Source organism: Artemia franciscana, chromosome 13 (genome assembly GCF_032884065.1).
Source record: "Artemia franciscana chromosome 13, ASM3288406v1, whole genome shotgun sequence".
Classification (NCBI taxonomy): domain Eukaryota; kingdom Metazoa; phylum Arthropoda; class Branchiopoda; order Anostraca; family Artemiidae; genus Artemia; species Artemia franciscana.
The window spans coordinates 40,779,056-40,797,094 of NC_088875.1; the positions used below are offsets into that span (position 1 = coordinate 40,779,056).

The following is an 18,039-nucleotide window of genomic DNA, read 5'->3' on the forward strand; positions in this document are numbered from 1 at the left end:
CATAGTTATAAGGTTTTTCGACTACGCTGAATAAAATGGCTATCTCAGAATTTTGATCCGTTGACTTTGGGAAAATAATTAGCGTTGGAGGGGGCCTAGGTGCCCTCCGATTTTTTTGGTCACTTAAAAAGGGCACTAGAACTTTTCATTTCCGTTAGAATGAGCCCTCTTACAACATTCTAGGACAACTGGGTCGATACGATCACCCCTGGGAAAAAAAAAAAAAAAACAAAAAAACAAATAAACACGCATCCGTGATCTGCCTTCTGGCAAAAAATGCAAATTTCCACATTTTTGTAGATAGGAGCTCGAAACTTCTACAATAGGGTTCTCTGATACGCTGAATCTGATGGTGTGATTTTCGTTAAGATTCTATGACTTTTAGGGGGCGTTTCCCCCTATTTTCTAAAATAACGCAAATTTTCTCAGGCTCGTAACTTTTGATGGGTAAGACTAAACTTGATGAAACTTGTATATTTAAAACCAACATTAAAATGCGATTCTTTTGATGTAGCTATTGGTATCAAAATTCCATTTTTTAGAGTTTTGGTTACTATTGAGCCGGGTCGCTCCTTACTACAGTTCGTTACCACGAACTGTTTGAAAGTTCAGCCAAGACTGTCTGATAATAGCTAACATTTTGCAAGATAAAAAGGTTCATTCATTTCACTAACTGTATTTATTAAAAATTGGAATGATTTCTTATTGTGATATTTGCCTTCTCTGCAGCTAATCTGATAGTTCTTTTGATATTGGGCTTGTTTTTGTTCGTTCTTATTTTTGTTTTATTTTGAATTAGATTATTTTCTATAATTAATTTTGTGGTACATAGGGTTGAGTGTGTATTCACCCAAGTCTCTATTTAGGGATGTGTTATTATTTAAGTTTCGTTTGATTTCGATTGCCTCACGGACAGTTTGTTTTATTCCTAGGTCATTGCTAATTAGAATTGTTTCGTCAAATAGAACATAATGGTCTGGATTTTCAAAAATATGATTACTTAAAGCTGAATCGAAAGATATGGAGTTATTTTTAGATTTTAATGCTTTTTCCATACTTTCTTTGTGTTGCTGCAATCTTGTTCCTAAATTTTGGTGGGTTCGACCAATGTAATAATTTCCACAACTACATGGTATTTGATACACCCCTCGTAGACGAGTAATTGGGGTTTTATCCTTACCAGAATTGACAAGATTCATTATACTTAAATTGCTTGTGAATACCATGTAGTTGTGGAAATTATTACATTGGTCGAACCCACCAAAATTTAGGGACAAGATTGCAGCAACACAAAGAAAGTATTGAAAAAGCATTAAAATCTAAAAATAACCCCATATCTTTCGATTCAGCTTTAAGTAATAATATTTTTGAAAATCCAGACCATTATGTTCTATTTGACGAAACAATTCTAATTAGCAATGACCTAGGAATCAAACAAACTGTCCGTGAGGCAATCGAAATCAAACGAAACTTAAACAATAACACATCCCTAAATAGAGACTTGGGTGAATACACACTCAACCCTATGTACACAAAATTAATTATAGAAAATAATCTAATTCAAAATAAAACAAAAATAGGAACGAACAAAAACAAGCCCAATATCAAAAGAACTATCAGATTAGCTGCAGAGAAGGCAAATATCGCAATAAGAAATCATTCCAATTTTTAATAAATACAGTTAGTGAAATGAATGAACCTTTTTATCTTGCAAAATGTTAGCTTTTATCAGACAGTCTTGGCTGAACTTTTCGTTAAGAAGTAATGATGCCTTGGCTATTTTAAAATAAAAACAAATGGATTTTTAACTGAGAGCTTTTATTGTAAGTGTTTTATTGTTTTTTATTTTTTCTTTGCTGAAGACGGCCATTAGATATAGGGCCGAAATATTCAAATAGGTTTTGTTGGTTCACTGTCTTGGGAAAAAAGTCCTCATTATTCTCTCTTTTGTTGTTGTATTATGGAAAGGCAGTGTGGTCTTCGTCATTATTTACATTAATACTATAATACTAGTGTAAATTAGGCAACACGTATTAAGGTAAAGATTTGCAGAATATGGATGGGAAATTTGAAATGAATCAAATCACACTATGCCAATGCAGATTGCTGAAAGGGCGTATCTAGAGGATTGGCTTGGGTATCAAATTGAAACTTTCAGAGAATACTGAAGGGGGAAGACCAATTGACAAAAAGGCAATATACGCATGTCACTACTAGCACTAACACCACTGCTACTTTTATTAATTCTACTACTGCTACTAAACTACTCCAACTACTACTTCAACTGCAACATCTCGTAAGGCTTAGAGTATTAACGTGAAAATGGTGTCAGAAACGCACATCAATGATATTTTTGGAACGGCTTAACGTGTCAAGGTGAAACTTCCGGGGTATCATGAAAGCGGTTTTCAACTGACGCAAAAGGCAATATGTACATACTATTACCGATGTTAATACTGGTGCTACTTCTGCTCATACTACTACTAATACAACACTAACACTACAGCTATTTCTACTACCACTGAAAATACTATGATAATAATGCTATTAAAGGTGAGTCTATGAAGGTAAAATTTCAGTGGCAAATTCGAACTAACAAAAGACACTATGTGCATTTAGATTTTAAAATAATGTATCTTGAGAATTGATTTGTGCATAAGGTAGGACCATTAGAGAATTATTAAAGGGGAAGATCAACTGACCAAAAGGCAGTATGTGCATACTACTACTGCAAAATTTACCAAATCTACTATTACTATTACTATTGCTCCAACTACTACTTCTATCGCACTAATTGTAAGGTCAAGAACTTTATTAATGGATCTATTAAATATTGCAGTAGTAGTATTATTTGTAGTAGTGTACACATCCTGCCTTTTGGTCAGTTGGTCTTCTCGTTTAAGTATTTGAATGGACAGGTTATAAAAAAAGAGCAAGTCAACAATGTCATAAAAACGGCTAAATGCGTTAAATTGAGTAGTTATACTACTGCTGTGACTATTGCAAATATACCAAGGTTATGAAGGTGAAATTTTCAGAGAATATTTCTGATAATTTTTGTTGTACGGATGAAAATCTAATATCTATGGGTAGGTTGTCAAAAGGGTATATTAGCACTATCTCAGGAACAGTTTTGCTTGTGAAGCTAAAACTTAGAATGCTTGTTGTGGGGGATGTTGAAGTAACCAAAAGACAGTATTTGCATCATAATATTACTGCTTCTACTCCTACGACTGTTACTAGTTATACCATTATTGTTACTGCTGCTAGTACCACTGCTGCTAAAGCTAAGACTAATACTATTAACTCCTACTGCTACTGCTATAGCTATTGGTACTACTACTACTGCTTATGAACCTAAGGGCATTAAGAAGAAAATTTTGGGCAATATTGTAACTGTATTGAAATCGAAACACAGAAAGCTCACATAGGTTGTTAAGAGGACTTATCAGCAATGCTGACCGGTTGATGGCATTAAGTTAAAAATTTCATTGTGTGCTGAAAAGTATGTTGAAAAAAAGATGATATGTGCATACTGCTACTAATGCTACTACACAAGCTAAGGGTATTAAGGTGAATTTTTCAAGGAATATCTAGACGGATACTGAACAAATTCCAAACGGACAATAATCATGTAGATTGTCAACAGGGTGACAAAGCAATATATCACAATAACGGCTTACTTTTTTAAGTTAGACCTTTCAGGTAAGTTGTGACAGATTTTGAACTAGCCAGAAGACAATATGTGTAAGCTTTTGATTCTACCTGTACGGTTACTGTAACTAGTGACGTTAAAGGTGTTAAGTTGAAACGTCTTGGGGGAGTTTCAATTAAATGAAAAAACTATACGCATGCAAGTATTAAAAGAGCATTTAAGCAATATCATAGCCAGTGCATGTCTATCATATCTAGTAGTATCCTTGATATTTTTAAGACACAAAGTTGATTGGGAATGTAAAGTTCAACTAACATTTTGAAGAGTCAAAAGTGATTGGAGGGCAATCAGCCCTCCTCCCCTCCTCTTTAGCTCATAATTTTCCAAATACTTCCAATAAAAATTTTAAGAGAGTTGTTTTGTTCAGCATAGCCAAACGGTCTTGTAACTGTATCTTGAAGGCTATCCAGTGGGCCAACCCCCCACAGTTATGCAGTTTGTCCATTATGTCTAAAAACTTAATGTTGCCTTAACATTAACACAAAAAGCACTGCGTTTGTACCGATTACCAATAAGATATCTCAGGAATATCCCAAGAACGAATCAGGGTATTATGTTCGAACTTTTGAGGCTACTTCAATTACTACTTCTGCTCTTTAAATTTAACTAGGTACGAAGGATTTAAGTGTATCCAAGCTGTCAAAGAGCAAAGATAGATTTTTTTGCAAATGGTAATGAGTTTCATTTTTCAGGTCAACTAGGTTGAGGTAAAAACTAAATTAACGATACTATTTGTGTTCAGATTTTTAAAAGGCTGTATGATGTAAAATTTTTTTGAAAAATGTTCTCCAGCATACAAATAGAAGGCCAAACCATTAATTCTTAAAGAAAAACTGAAAAGATTTAAATTATTATTTTCTTTTTCCCTGTAAAGACTAATTATATATAAAATGAACAGAAATTAATTGAAAAATTTATCCAAAAAATAAATTATTCAAAGAAAAGTAAAGAACTCCATTCAACCAAAAATGAGCAAAATTAGAATCAATAATCTATCAAGTATAAAACTACCACAAATCGCCATCAATAAATAAATGAAACCCAAACGAACAGAAATTACAATAAATAACCAAGTCAGACTTAAAACGAGCAAAAATTAACATGAGTAGTGGTCAAAACCCCTATGCCATCCCAAGGCCAAAACATAATTCGCGTTTAAGTTCTTTACTGTTTTAAAAAGTGGAATTGAGAGAAAGAGTAATCTTTAGAGTAAAGAGCGGGGTGTTGAGGAGGGAGCAGCCCCTTTCATGTACGGATTAATTTCTGTTCCTTTTAAGTTTTAATGTCGCTCCTTACTTTCAGTTAAAAAATTTTTTTTATTTAATTCAGCAAAGGATGGATATGCTTTCTGTTTTGATTTTGCAATGAGAATGCACTTTATTGACAATTTATGGGATTAAAATTAAATGCATGTTTATTGAAAAGATTTACACCTACCGAAATATAATGAATCAGAACTTATAAGAGAGATTACCGCAACCAACATTGGTGGGTTTTGGTCTAGGATAGGATGCAGAGCTCGAACTCCAACTCTTCTGGCATTGATTACAACCTATCCGCACAAACACCACCATTTGAAGGGAAATCTCTTTATGACATTTTATTGAATGTATAGGATTATGCTGTTTAATGAGTTTATGAATTTAGTATTCCCTCTTTAAAATTAATCGATGAAAAAAGCCATAAGTCATCAATCAGGTCCACTAACAGACACCATCAGTCTGTACTGATTTTGGTCCAAAGAACTGGCCCTTGAATTACAGCTAAGTCTCTGATTCCGATTGGTGTTACTTATCATTTTTTATCATAACAACGCCGAGTTGATGGAACATATTTTCCATTCGTTAAGAGTGTACTCCCTTAACACGAATTAAAAACTCTTGCGTTCACTTTTCTTCTTTTTTCCTTTTATACCTCTTCTGTCTACTGAGTACTTTTATTGGACAATACTATAAGGCTTCCCGAAACCGTAAAGCAGACTGTTGTCCTTATCAAAGTTTCTTTCTTTACGCTTAAGTAAATTTTTCATCGTGTAACTTTGGCATTTCAAAGTAAACGTTTCCCGTTCAACGGTTTTCTTAATAAGAGAAGAATTGTCACCCACCCTGAGTCCCCAAAATCCAAACTCACCTCAAATATATTTCTCCGAGTAAAGCAAAGTTAGGGTCAAATATTCCCTCGATACTACTATGAAGGAATTTTTATAGAAATTTTAAGATTGTTGCCTAAGAATTCATTTTGAGGCTATGCATACCGCTTCACAGAAAGATCCAGGGCCCATTCCCAAAATAGCTTGTGTAAAACTATGTAATAATATATTGTTATTCATGTCACTCGAAAAATGGTCTATAACAACCGTTCATATAGTATGAACTGCTTTAGTGTTTGAAACAAATGCGCCACTCTGTGGATGTATGGTTTTTGAAATTGAAGAGTTATACAACTGGCTTTTTGATAGAGCAACGCCGATGGGCTATTTTCGCTTGATAGTTCACTCGAAATAGCAATTTTCTTTTAAGTATTTTAATCAGTAAATTATGCTACCTCTAACTCTTCTATCCATTAACAATAATATGAGTAATATATCTCCTGTGCTTTCTGTTTTTTGTTTTTTTTTTTATAAAGAAAAGAACATTTTTAGTAATATTTATATTCTCAGCGGGTATAGATTAAGTGTATAGGAAATCAAACAGTTCGTGGTAGCGAACAGTAAGTAAGGAGCGACTTGGCTCAATAGTAACCAAAACTCTAATAAAGGAATTTCAGTACCATTGGATACATCAAACAAATTGGCTTATTATGCTGATTCCAAATATATAAAATTTATCAAGTTTAGTGTTACCCATCAAAAACGACAATCCTGAGAAAATTTAGCTGATTTTTGGAAAATGGGGAAACACTCCCCCCCCCTCCTAAGTAAATTAATTTGAATGAAAATTGTACCATCAGATTCAGTGTACCAGAGGACCTTAATGTAGAATTCCGCGTTTCTTTTTTTTGGTGCTTGCGTCTTTATTTGCTTTCTTTTCTTTTTTCCAGAGGTTATTGCATCGAACTAATGGTCTTAGAAGATCGGGAGAGGGTGGATTCAAACGGAAACAGAAAGTTCTAGTGCCCTTTTTAAGTGCTCAAAAAGGTTGGAGGCAAGTAGCCCCCCTCCAAACCCCATTTTCCCCAATGTCACCCAATCAAAATTGTAAGATAGCCAATTTGTTTAACACAGTTAAAAAACCCAAGCGATGAAATTCTCAGTAGAAATTTTACACTGGGGGATCTGAAAAATTCCTTTACGAAGTTTCTTTCATTTGTCTTACTTTCTCTTTGTCAGCTCAATTTTGTGTGTGGAGGTGTTCCTGGGGAATTGTCAGGGGAATTTTAAATAGGTTTTGATTTCCAAGGAAAAAATTCCACCAAAGGGGGAATTTCCGGAGTGATCGGAAAAACTATTATAAATTAGAGTTTTCTTTCAAGTGAAAGAATCCTAAAATGTATTTTTCATGCTGAATCATCCGCAAAAACTTTACTGTGGGGGAGATTTTCAGTGCGGTTGGAACCTTCCGAAGACAATTTTAAGGTGGTAGCAGGCGTATTTTACGTGGTTGAACTTTCTATGGAGGAGCTTCTCTTGGGTGGAGTGATTTTTTCATGGTTGGTGAGTCAGATTTACCAGTATTATTTAAATAAACGATCATAGATCAAATAAAAAAAAAAATAGTTTTTCAACTGAAAGTAAGGCGCAACATTAAAATTGGAAACGAAGAGAAATTATTCAGTAAATGAAAGGCTTACCTCTGTCCTCAATACCTTGGTCTTTACGCTAAAGTGTGACTGTTTGTCCAAATTTTTTTTAGAACGAGTCAACACTAAAAACTAAAAGACAACACTGAAAGACAACACTAAAAACTTGTTTCTAGCACTTGTTTTAGCAATGTTGCTTCTTACTTACAGTTGAAAAAACTTGTCTGCTTTTATTTAATCAAAGAGTTCGTGGTAACGAACTGTAGAAAGGAGCGACCCGGCTCAATAGTAACCGAAACTCTAAAAAATGGAATTTTTATACCAATAGTTACATCAAAAGAATTGCATTTTAATGCTGATTTTAAATATATAAGTTTCATTAAGTTTAGACTTGCCCATCAAAAGTTACGAGCCTGAGAAAATTTGCCTTATCTTAGAAAGTAGGGGGAAACACTCCTTAAAAGTCATAGAATCTAAACGAAAATCATAACATCAGATTCAACGTATCAGAGAACCCTACAGCAGAAGTTTCAAGCTCCTGTCTACAAAAATGTGGAATTTTGCATTTTTTTTTTTTTTGCCACAAGACAGATCGTCATTTGTTTGTTTTTTTGGTTTTTTTTTTATTGTTTTTTTTCCAGGGGTGATCGTATCGACCCATTGGTCCTAGAATGTCATATGAGGGCTCATTCTAACTAAAATTAAAAGTTATAGTGCCCTTTTTAAGTGACCAAAAAATTGGAGGGCACCTAGGTCCCTCCCACCCTCATTCTTTTCCCAAAGTCATCAGATCGAAATTCTGAGATTTCATTCAGCATAGTAGAAAAACCTAACAACTTTGTCTTTGGGGACGACTTACTCCCCGACAGTCCCCGTGAGAGGGGCTACAAGTTACAAACTTTGAGCAATGTTTACACATAGTAATGGTTATTGGGAAGTGTACAGACGCTTTCAGGGGGATTTTTTTTGGTTGGGGGGGATTATGCGGGGGAAATTTTTCATGGAGAAATTCGTCATGGGGGCAAGATAATTTCCATGAAGGGGGCGCAGGATTTTCTTTAGCATTTTTTAAAGAGCCATGAAAAAATAAATATGAAAAAGTTTCTTCAACTGAAAGTAAGGAGCAGCATTAAAACCTGAAACAAACAGGAATTGTTGCGCCCATGATAGGGTTCACCTCCTCCTAATATTTCACTCTTTACTTTAAAGCAATTTTATTGATTTCAACTATTCATTCTACGGCCTTTGTGATTCAGGGGTCATTCTTAACGAATTGGGACAAAATTTAAGTTTTAGTGTAAAAAGGTAGGTATTGACGAGGGGGCGAAACCCTTCATATACGTAATAAAAACTTACGAATTTAGAAGTTCTTTACGTATGTTAGTTCGTTACGTTACGTGTATATTTACTATTAAAAACGTTCGTAAAAATAAAAGTTCTAGTTGCCTTTTTAAGTAACCAAAAAATTGGAGGGTAACTAGGCCTACGCCCCTGCTCCTTTTTCTCTCAAAATCGTCCGATCAAAACTATGAGAAAGCCATTTAGCCAAAAAAATAAATTAATCTGCAAATTTCTTTTTAACTATTCATGTGCAGAGAGCCAAAATCAAAACTTACATTAATTCAAAAACGTTCAGAAATTAAATAAAAAAAACAAGTTTTTTTAACTGAAAGTAAGGAGCGACATTAAAACTTAAAACGAAGAGAAATTACTCCGTATATGAAAGGGGCTTTTCCGTCCACAACACCCCGCTCTTTACGCTAAAGTTTTTTACTGTTTTAAAAAGTAGAGTTGAGAGAAAGAGTCAAACTTTAGCGTAAAGAGCAGGGCGTTGAGGAGGGAACAGCCCCTTTCATATACGGAGTAATTTCTGTTCGTTTTAAGTTTTATTGTCGCTCCTTACTTTCAGTTAAAAAAACGTGTTTTTTTTTATTTAATTCAATAAAGACATGAACAAAGTGCGTGCTTCTACAGGAAAGCTAAAATACAGTAATTGAAAATTCATAATAATTTTCACACCACACGCACTTTGATAAGTTTTTGAAAACTAGATTCGATTTTTGATTATAAATTATTATGAAATCCTAGAGATATTCTGGTATGTAGTATTTGAAGACGTCCAGAACACTTCGTTTCTTAAATTTATAGGACGATTATACAAAGATTTCGCCTACATATACGATTTACTGACACGGAAACTGCAATAATCTCTCTCTTGTATTAGATTATTTTCTTTTATAGTTATAGATTCTTTCAAACTTTCGGCGAATAAATCAAAAAAAAAATAGTAATAGGTTTCAGAATGATAGTACATCCCAGGAATTCTTTAGTATTAGCCACTTCCAAGTCTCCTTCCTATTTTGAAATAAAACGAATCCCAACGGTTTAAGATAGTATCTATCCATGGTGTGCTCTTTTTTTAGAGGGAAATCCGAAGAGTGAATTTTCTAATGAACCTATCCCTCTGGAAGGAATCAAGAAAATACAATCAGAGAACAGATCTCACTTTTTGGGAAAGGATGCTAGAATTTGGTCAATCATTTTCGACATTATCTTCTTTCTCTTAATAGCGGATGTAATTACTTCATTAAATACCCAATTAAAGAGGAAATTCTCTTTTACTATTGCTTTCACTTTAATGTTTTATCACGGCTATTAGCTATTACGGGAAATAATGTGAACAGTTTGGTCCACACGCGATAAAACAAAACAAATAAAAAAAGGAAATTGTTTTTTTTTTTGTCATTCACATAATGCATGTGCATAAACATAATGTCAGACTGCAGGCTGAAAAAGTAAACAAAGGTAATAAATGGCAAATTTCACTAGAAATTAAGGGAAAACCTTAAAGCTTACGAAATTTGGAGGAGGCTAAGGCAATTGCCCTGCTTATGCGTCGGGGAAAAATTAATAGTAGAATAGTTGGTAGTTACACAATAATTTAAAAAAATAAAGTATCACATGTTAAGAGTTGAAAAGTGACAATAAAACTTAAAATGACCAATAATTGTTCCTATGTGAGGAGAGTGTACTCTTCTAAAACCTCCGATCCCTATGCTAAAGTCTTATAATACTTTAGTTTAGTTTATAAATATAGTTTCACATATGGGATAATTTTTATTCATTTAAGCTGCTGTTAGCTAAATACAAACGGTAGTCACATCCTCAGTCTCATTCTTTACATTTAAATCTAACTTTTTTTTAAAGATATTTTGTAAATGAAATGGCTTGTTTAGATGTTTTCAGTTTCTTATGTATTTTTTTCCATTTTTTCATAAACAATGAATAAAGAAATAATTTGCAAATTGTAAAATACAAAAAAAACAGGAAATTGTTTTTTATGTCATGGACATAATACAGGTGCATAAACGTCATATTGATTGGTAAGGGGGTCATACTGGAAAAGTAAAAAAGGCAATAAACAGTAAATTTCATTAAAAATCAGGTGAAAACCTTTACACCTACGAAATTTGGAGGAGGATAAGACGATTTCCCCATTCAGGTGTCCAGAAAAAAAGTAATAGTAGACGAGAGGTTGATTATACAATGATTATAAAAAATCAAGTTTCACATGCTGAGAAGTGAAATTGTCAGTAAAACTGAAAATGAACTGAATTGTTCCCTTTGTGAGGAAAACTTATCCTCCCAAGAATTCCACTCTTTACTTTAAGCTTAATTTATTTACACTAAACTCTTTGGTTTAGCTTATACATATAGTTTAATATAAGGAATAATTTTTATTCATTTTAAGCTGCTATGTAGCTAAATACAAAGGGAATTCACATTCTTAGTCTTTCACAATTTACACTTAAGTCTAAATTTTTTGTAAAGATGTTTTGTAAACGAAATGGCTTTTTTAGATTTTTCAATTTCTTTGTTCCATTTTTTCATAAATAATGAATAAGTAAAAAACTTGCAAATTGTTAAATATATAAAACATATCACATAAGTTTTGTCCTAGTTGTATCCTAGCCAAGTGGATTGGTGTGCAGGATTTAAGATCCTTTTCCAAGAGGACGAGGGCTTCGAATCCTAGTGTACCCAATTATTTGGTTTGGGATGGGGATCAGTTGTGTGACTCTCTAAGCTCAGCCAGAGTCGACCCAGCTCTAAATGGGTAGCTGGAGAAATCAGGGAAGGTTAACAGGAAGTGTGTGCAAAATTACAGGATGGTTGGCCCCCAATCCCTATTGCACTTCCTGGTTGAAGGACCAAAAAATGGGGATCAGCACCGCCGGTAATGACTGCAAAGTCCAATGCCGTATTCTTTACCTTTTTTTTTACCTTTACATAAATTTTGTAAAATCTATGTTAGAATGTTTTTAGCTTATTGTGGGCCATGATTGTTGCTCTTTCGCCGAAAAGAGTAGAAAGAAGCAGTTTACCAAGGTAAGTCTTGTTTATGAATAAAAGGGCAGTGAGACTAAAAAGATGTCACCTAGACGAGCCTTCTCTGTGTTTTCAATGACTATTAATTGCCTTCATCCTGTATAAAGGTAAACACAATTTTAATCTTTCATTTATTTTCCAAAATAAGGACAAATATTTTTGACAAAAAATAATAACAAAAAATTTTGACTTTTTATCACCCCTGCCACCCTAAGAAAAATCTACCGATCCCGTTCCATTAAATTTTGTGTTTAACCATACTACGTTTCATCTACTCATATGGTTGTGTTGGCAACTCTTGCAAAGCTTATAATCCCCCCCGCTAATATTTGGGTATAGCCCTTGACTATATGCAAAATTGGCTGATTTTTTTTTCGAAGTGGCTTTGTGGGGCAACAGTTGAAGAGAAATGAGTACAGAAATAATTTCAATCAAACAAAATCAGCAAACTTTTGCATATAGCCTAAGGTTACATGTAGGCAGTAGTGGAGGGAAAAACCATGGAATTTCCCTGATTGTACCTGAAATAGTTGGAAAAATTGCTGATTTAGGGTGTTTCTATTCACTACCTTTTTTATATTCACCACAGAAAGTTAGAACCATAAGCTGAGATATTTGTAATAAATTATTTTTTGGTGGGACTTTATCCCTTTGTTGCTCCTAGCAATATTTTCTAAAAATTTATCCGCAGTATGTTGATCCCGTGCCGTTCATTTTTTTGTTTATAACTTCAATTACAAAATTTATCTGAAATCCACATAATACGATAATCTGTGCACAACCACATACTAGATCACCCCAAAAACACAATTAAAGCTAAAAAAAAAATATTGTTTTCGTATGGTCTTTCCATAACAAATCCACATAAATATAGCATATTCCGCTCGAATCTCCTCTATCCACCAAAAACAACAACTAACAAGATGGACTAGGCAAATGAACACCAGAAATTATCAGTAAACTAGTTTAAGTCATTTAAGTTGATTGATTGTAATTAATAAAGCGATCCTTGCACTTAACTAAAGATTTTTTACACGTCTTTTACACTTTATCTTCACTTTTTTTATATACTATGCTTCTGATATACTTTATATAGATTACTATATTTTGTATATACTTTATATATTATATAGTATATATTATACTTTTTATATACTCTATACACACTTTTAACTACTTAACTATATACTTTTTATATTTACTTATAAATTTAATGTTTCATATTCGTTTTACATTTTATATTTAATTTATACTTTATTTTGTCATTTTTGCTTTATTTTAGGAAGGCGATATTCTACGCTCTGGCATCCCTGGGAACCGATAAGACCGTCTTTTATTTTGCTGACCTCCTAAGAACTGGCCGATTGAGCAATGAGGAAGCATTATTTTTCTTAAGTAATTTAGTGTTCAGTATCAAAGAGCCAAGTATAGCTCTTCTGGAGAAACTAGTTGTAAGTATGGAGTTTTACTTTCAATCCTAACGTTTTAACAAAAACATCTGAAATAGAAAGCAGCTAGAAAGTTCTTGCATCTCGTAATTTAATTATATAAAACCTCGGTATTCTTTTATTTGCTCTGAGTCTTTTGCAAAACTGGTTAGTTTTTGGAGATGTCTTTCCTCCTCGATAGCCTGAGAAGATTGTTTTTCTCAATTTGGTTGAGAGGAAATTTGATGATCCGAAAAAATTCAGCACTAGGGTTGACTGGGATTGAAAAACTTAATGGACTGAAAAAGAAGAAATGTGAGTAAGAAAATTGTACCCATGACGCATAAAAGGAGGGGGTTGACTATGACGCAAGGAGTTTTATGTTTAAAACTCATTTGCCGTGTTTTCGTTTCCAGGTTTTTCGGGAAATCTTCCACATGACTCTTTGTTAAACTTAGCCCCCCCCCCCGAAAAAAACAAACTCTACACTGGGATCTAAGACTATTAATGATTTTCCGAAACTTTTCATCACAATAATATAAACGAACAAGGGGCGGGGGTTTAAAGCAACCCTAAATAATTCATGGTATGCTTAGACCCAACAAAAAAGCTTGAAAGGGCTATGTGAAAATCTACGGTCACTTTTGACACGAGATCGACTCGAAGATTCACGAGGATGGACTCGAGTTCTCTGTGTGTACCCGTGAAGTACAGAAGAAGGAGGGGTGACATGAGCATGACAAATCAATTTTTGAGTAGTATGTCAGTCACATAATTTGTGTGTAAAAATTAATAGTTTTCGTAATTGCTCTGTCTTAATTGTGACAGTAGACTACTCAGATCATCTATACAAGCACTATAATCCATGCGTAAGACTTAACGATATGAAAAATTTAGTGCTAAGGCCACCTGACTTGGAAAAATTTATTGGAATAAATTGTTTTGTATTTAAGGAAGGAATTTTGGGACGAGGTATATTAAGGTGGGATAGCGGTAGAGTAATAATATTGCCCTCGCGACGCCTAGAAGCAGAAGGGCTACATGACTATGACGCATAAACTGTTGAATTACGGATATATATTATTTTAATCAAAAAGTCACTATTTTTCATCATTGCTCGCAGTCCGAACTGTGACGCTAATTTTGATATTTGTGAAAATGTTGGGATAATTGTGGTTATTAGTTGCAAAATCATTTGTACCAAAAAAAAAAAAAAATTCAGGAACTGTAATCCTCCTTAACAATTTTTGGTTTAGGTCTTGTTTATAAGCCAGTATGCATATACCTACGTGTATAATTAAACTACAAGAATTGATTTGACTATGCTCTAATGCTAAAAAAAATTCTCCGCAAAACCTATGCTGACCCAAGTCTTTCTATGGCTGATCACTTACCCATCTCAATTTCTTTCACGGTTACGGAAAGTGTCGTAACAAAAGATACTAAGAGCTACTGCAATTTCTTAAAAAAGGATTAAAAGATGACTGATGCAGAGACTCATAGATATGTCACACCCCACTGTGTCCCAAATCAAAATTCCATTATACCTTTTGCATAACGACCTAAGGTTCCCGCTTGATTCAGGTCTTTTGTAAACGGGAGGGTACTCGTTGGAAACCTGATATGGGATAGCAATTCGCTAATTTTGGGACTGCAAGGAGTATAAAATCCGTGTAGCAGCCTGTTAATTCTGGATAATATTTCTCAGCACATGAGATAGTGATCGAACAACTTTCAATTTGGAAAACCAGAGCGATCCAGCCAAATAAGTAAGTAAGTAAGACCGCACTAGACTCCTAAGGTCCAAACCGGCGGTGCTGATCTCCGTTTCATGGCTCTTCAGCCAGGAAGTGCAATGGGGGGTTGGGGGTCAACAATCCTAGTGCTTTCGCACACCCTTCCTGTTTACCTTCCCCAGATTTCTCCAGGTACCCATTCAGAGCTGGGTCGACTCTGCCTGAGCTTACAGTCACGCCACTGACCCCCGTCCCCAACTAAATAACTGGTAAGAACTGGGATTGAACCCGTTCCCCTTGGACACAGAATTCCCACGCCAGCGCACCAACCACTAAGCCAGGACGGCACTAATACAGCCAAATACATACCACTAAACGAATATATGTTATGGGCTATAAGACCAGGAGTTGAGTGTTGCGTTATACTTGCATTTAAAAGATTCCTTCGATACTACGTGTTGCTATGAAAGTTGCTGCTCATGATTGTAGCATAAGCTCAATGTCAAGATATCTCAATATTAAAGGTATTGAGCCAAGACTGTAAATGCATTAGAAACGGTGGCATAACACTCTACATTACCATGTTATCAAATAGTTACTATTTCTTATTACTTTGACGAAACTTAGAACCTGGTCAAGTCTATATCCTCTATTAAAACTTTTTTTGCCTTAATAGTCGCATTGAACAAAATATAAAGCTGCGAACTGGGATCCGGATTGAGGTGTTTCTTTTCTTATCAGTTCAACGATTAAATTTATCATTTTAAAGCAAAAGAATTTCAATTACCAATCATCAAAATTTGTTTTCGAGAAATTACGATTGAAATACGACGATTTTCACTTCAATTTCGTATAAACTTCGATTCAAAGTGGCCAAACAACGAAAGAAAACACAAACATAACGCACATGCCTTACTCAATGTTTCCTAGAAAATACACTCCAAGTTCATGATAATATGTTTTTTGGTAGCATAAATTATGAAACTTTATCTTAGCTTAAAAAAGGGTGGAATCAAGATGGTTACCAGCCTCTATTGTATAGTTTAATTTCTGCCTGTTGCAAGTTTCAGTGATGAAACTTGCAAGTTCTAGTGTGAAATACCAAATAAAAAGATCAGGGCAGTACTCTGTCAGACTTTATCATGCAAACCACTATATTGTCCAATCCCATGTCTATTTTTTTATTTTCATCTGAAGACGATTTTAAGTTTTTCCTGAGACAGTTTTTTCGCTTTTAATCGCTCGTGAAAAAGGACAGAAATCAGAGATTTTGGTGCTTAACCTTTGTTGTCTGAAACAATTTTTCTATCGCAATGAAACAAAAACTCTTGAAGTCAAGAAATTGTGCCATGATATTAGTGGTTAAGTGAAGCTACACAAATTAACCGTTCTTCTGGATCTGTTATATTTCAAATGACATCTCTATTTTATTTCTTTACCTCGTCGTTTTTTAGTATCCAGTTTAAGTTAGTTGATGGGTTTCATAAGTCTTAATTTATTATCTATTTGTATATTGTCTTACTTCGGTGCTGATGAAGCACCGTGAGCGGTGATCCAAAGCATTTATCGAACGCCCTCCAAAGTCCAACGACATCTATTTTCTATTTCAAAGTTCATGCTCCAATCCGCAGAGATGGGAACTTTACTGATTTTCTTCATTCTTTTAAAAGATCAACATTTCTTTTTGTTTGATATTTCCTCTCTTCTTAAGATGCAGCTATATGTAAGTTATTCATAGAGCAAATCTTGCTTGTAAATTGCTTCTTCCATTTTATTGTACCCTTGTTTCCAATCAAGTATCCACACGACAGAAGGCTGCTGGAAAAGAAACAAATTAGGTGCTTCAACTCGAAAGAAATTCTTAGAACACTTCGCTCTATTCCCCGTGGGGAATTGTGGTGGTAGAGCTTCTTTGCAATTATAAAGTTCAAAGGAAAAAGAAAAGATGGCCCGTTGTAATAATTCACAAAAGTTTTGACTGGCTCTTGACTCAGTAATCCTTGACCTAAATCTGAAAAAGATGAAGCCACAATTTCGTAATAAATCTGCAGCTTGTCTTTGAAAAAACAGAAAATAGTTGGTCAGGACACAGCAGATATGTTGTCTGAAAGATGTAATCAATACATCTCAGTGGGTCAGACTGCATATCCTATTTTATTTTATCCTTGTTTCTAATCAAGTATCCAATTAAATGAAAAAAAACAAGTTTTTTCAACTGAAAGTAAGGAGTGACATTAAACCTTAAAAACGAACAGAAATTATTCCGTATATGAAAGGGGTTGTCCCCTCCTCAACGCCCTGCTCTTTACGCTAAAGTTTGACTCTGTCTCATAACTCCACTTTTTGAAACGATACAAAACTGTATTTTTTAATACAAATAATATTTTTAATAACGTTATAAAACACATCAAAGTTGACAGTTGGACAAAGCTTGTTATTACGGAACTGGTTAAGCAACCATATTGCTGAGCCTAAAGACGCGCTTATTTTGAATTAATAATTTACATAATACGTAGCAGCCCAGTTTTCCTGATCCTAGTATGACATGTACACTCTTCCACCTGATAGGGAAGGGGAGATGCACCACGCGGTTAAAAAGTAAAGATAGCCCGTTCCTTCCTAGTATTCAATGTGACATTTTTCTTCAAGTGATGGCAAAGATAAGTTACTATTTAGCAAAGACATTACTTCATTAAACTTAAAAATATTATAGAATACGTAAATAAACCATGCACACACATCAGACAAACATAAATTAAGCAGTGGAGTCAGCTTATGCTAAGGCCATCAACAATGAGTTCGAGCAGATGACAGTATTGTACTGTAATGGTGATGTGATTGATGATGGTGATTTCAATAAGCCTGTATTCTTTGCCCTTAACATGAAGTGCATATATCCTTCCACTTCCTTCAACTCCCGCGTCTATCATGGGACACAAAATCTCACAGTGGATCTACGCACTGTTCCAACAGCCCCGTGGATTGCGTTCATTTGCATGTGATTTGAAAATGACGTCTCAGCAAATTAAAGAGT

The 18,039-nt window shown here is 34.4% G+C and overlaps 1 protein-coding gene across 9 annotated transcripts in view; it reads left to right on the forward strand.

Annotated features, from left to right (window-relative positions):
• LOC136034934 (uncharacterized) overlaps positions 1–18,039 on the forward strand; it is a 215,602-nt gene that overhangs the window by 18,163 nt on the left and 179,400 nt on the right. For 8 of the 9 annotated variants that reach the window (XR_010619299.1, XR_010619300.1, XM_065716462.1 and 5 more), the window contains exon 2: positions 13,125–13,293. The gene's annotated coding sequence lies outside the window, so the exon portion shown is untranslated. Of the gene's footprint in view, positions 1–1,803; positions 1,824–13,124; positions 13,294–18,039 lie in introns of those variants that run through there. The other variant, XM_065716464.1, reaches the window with a different exon arrangement.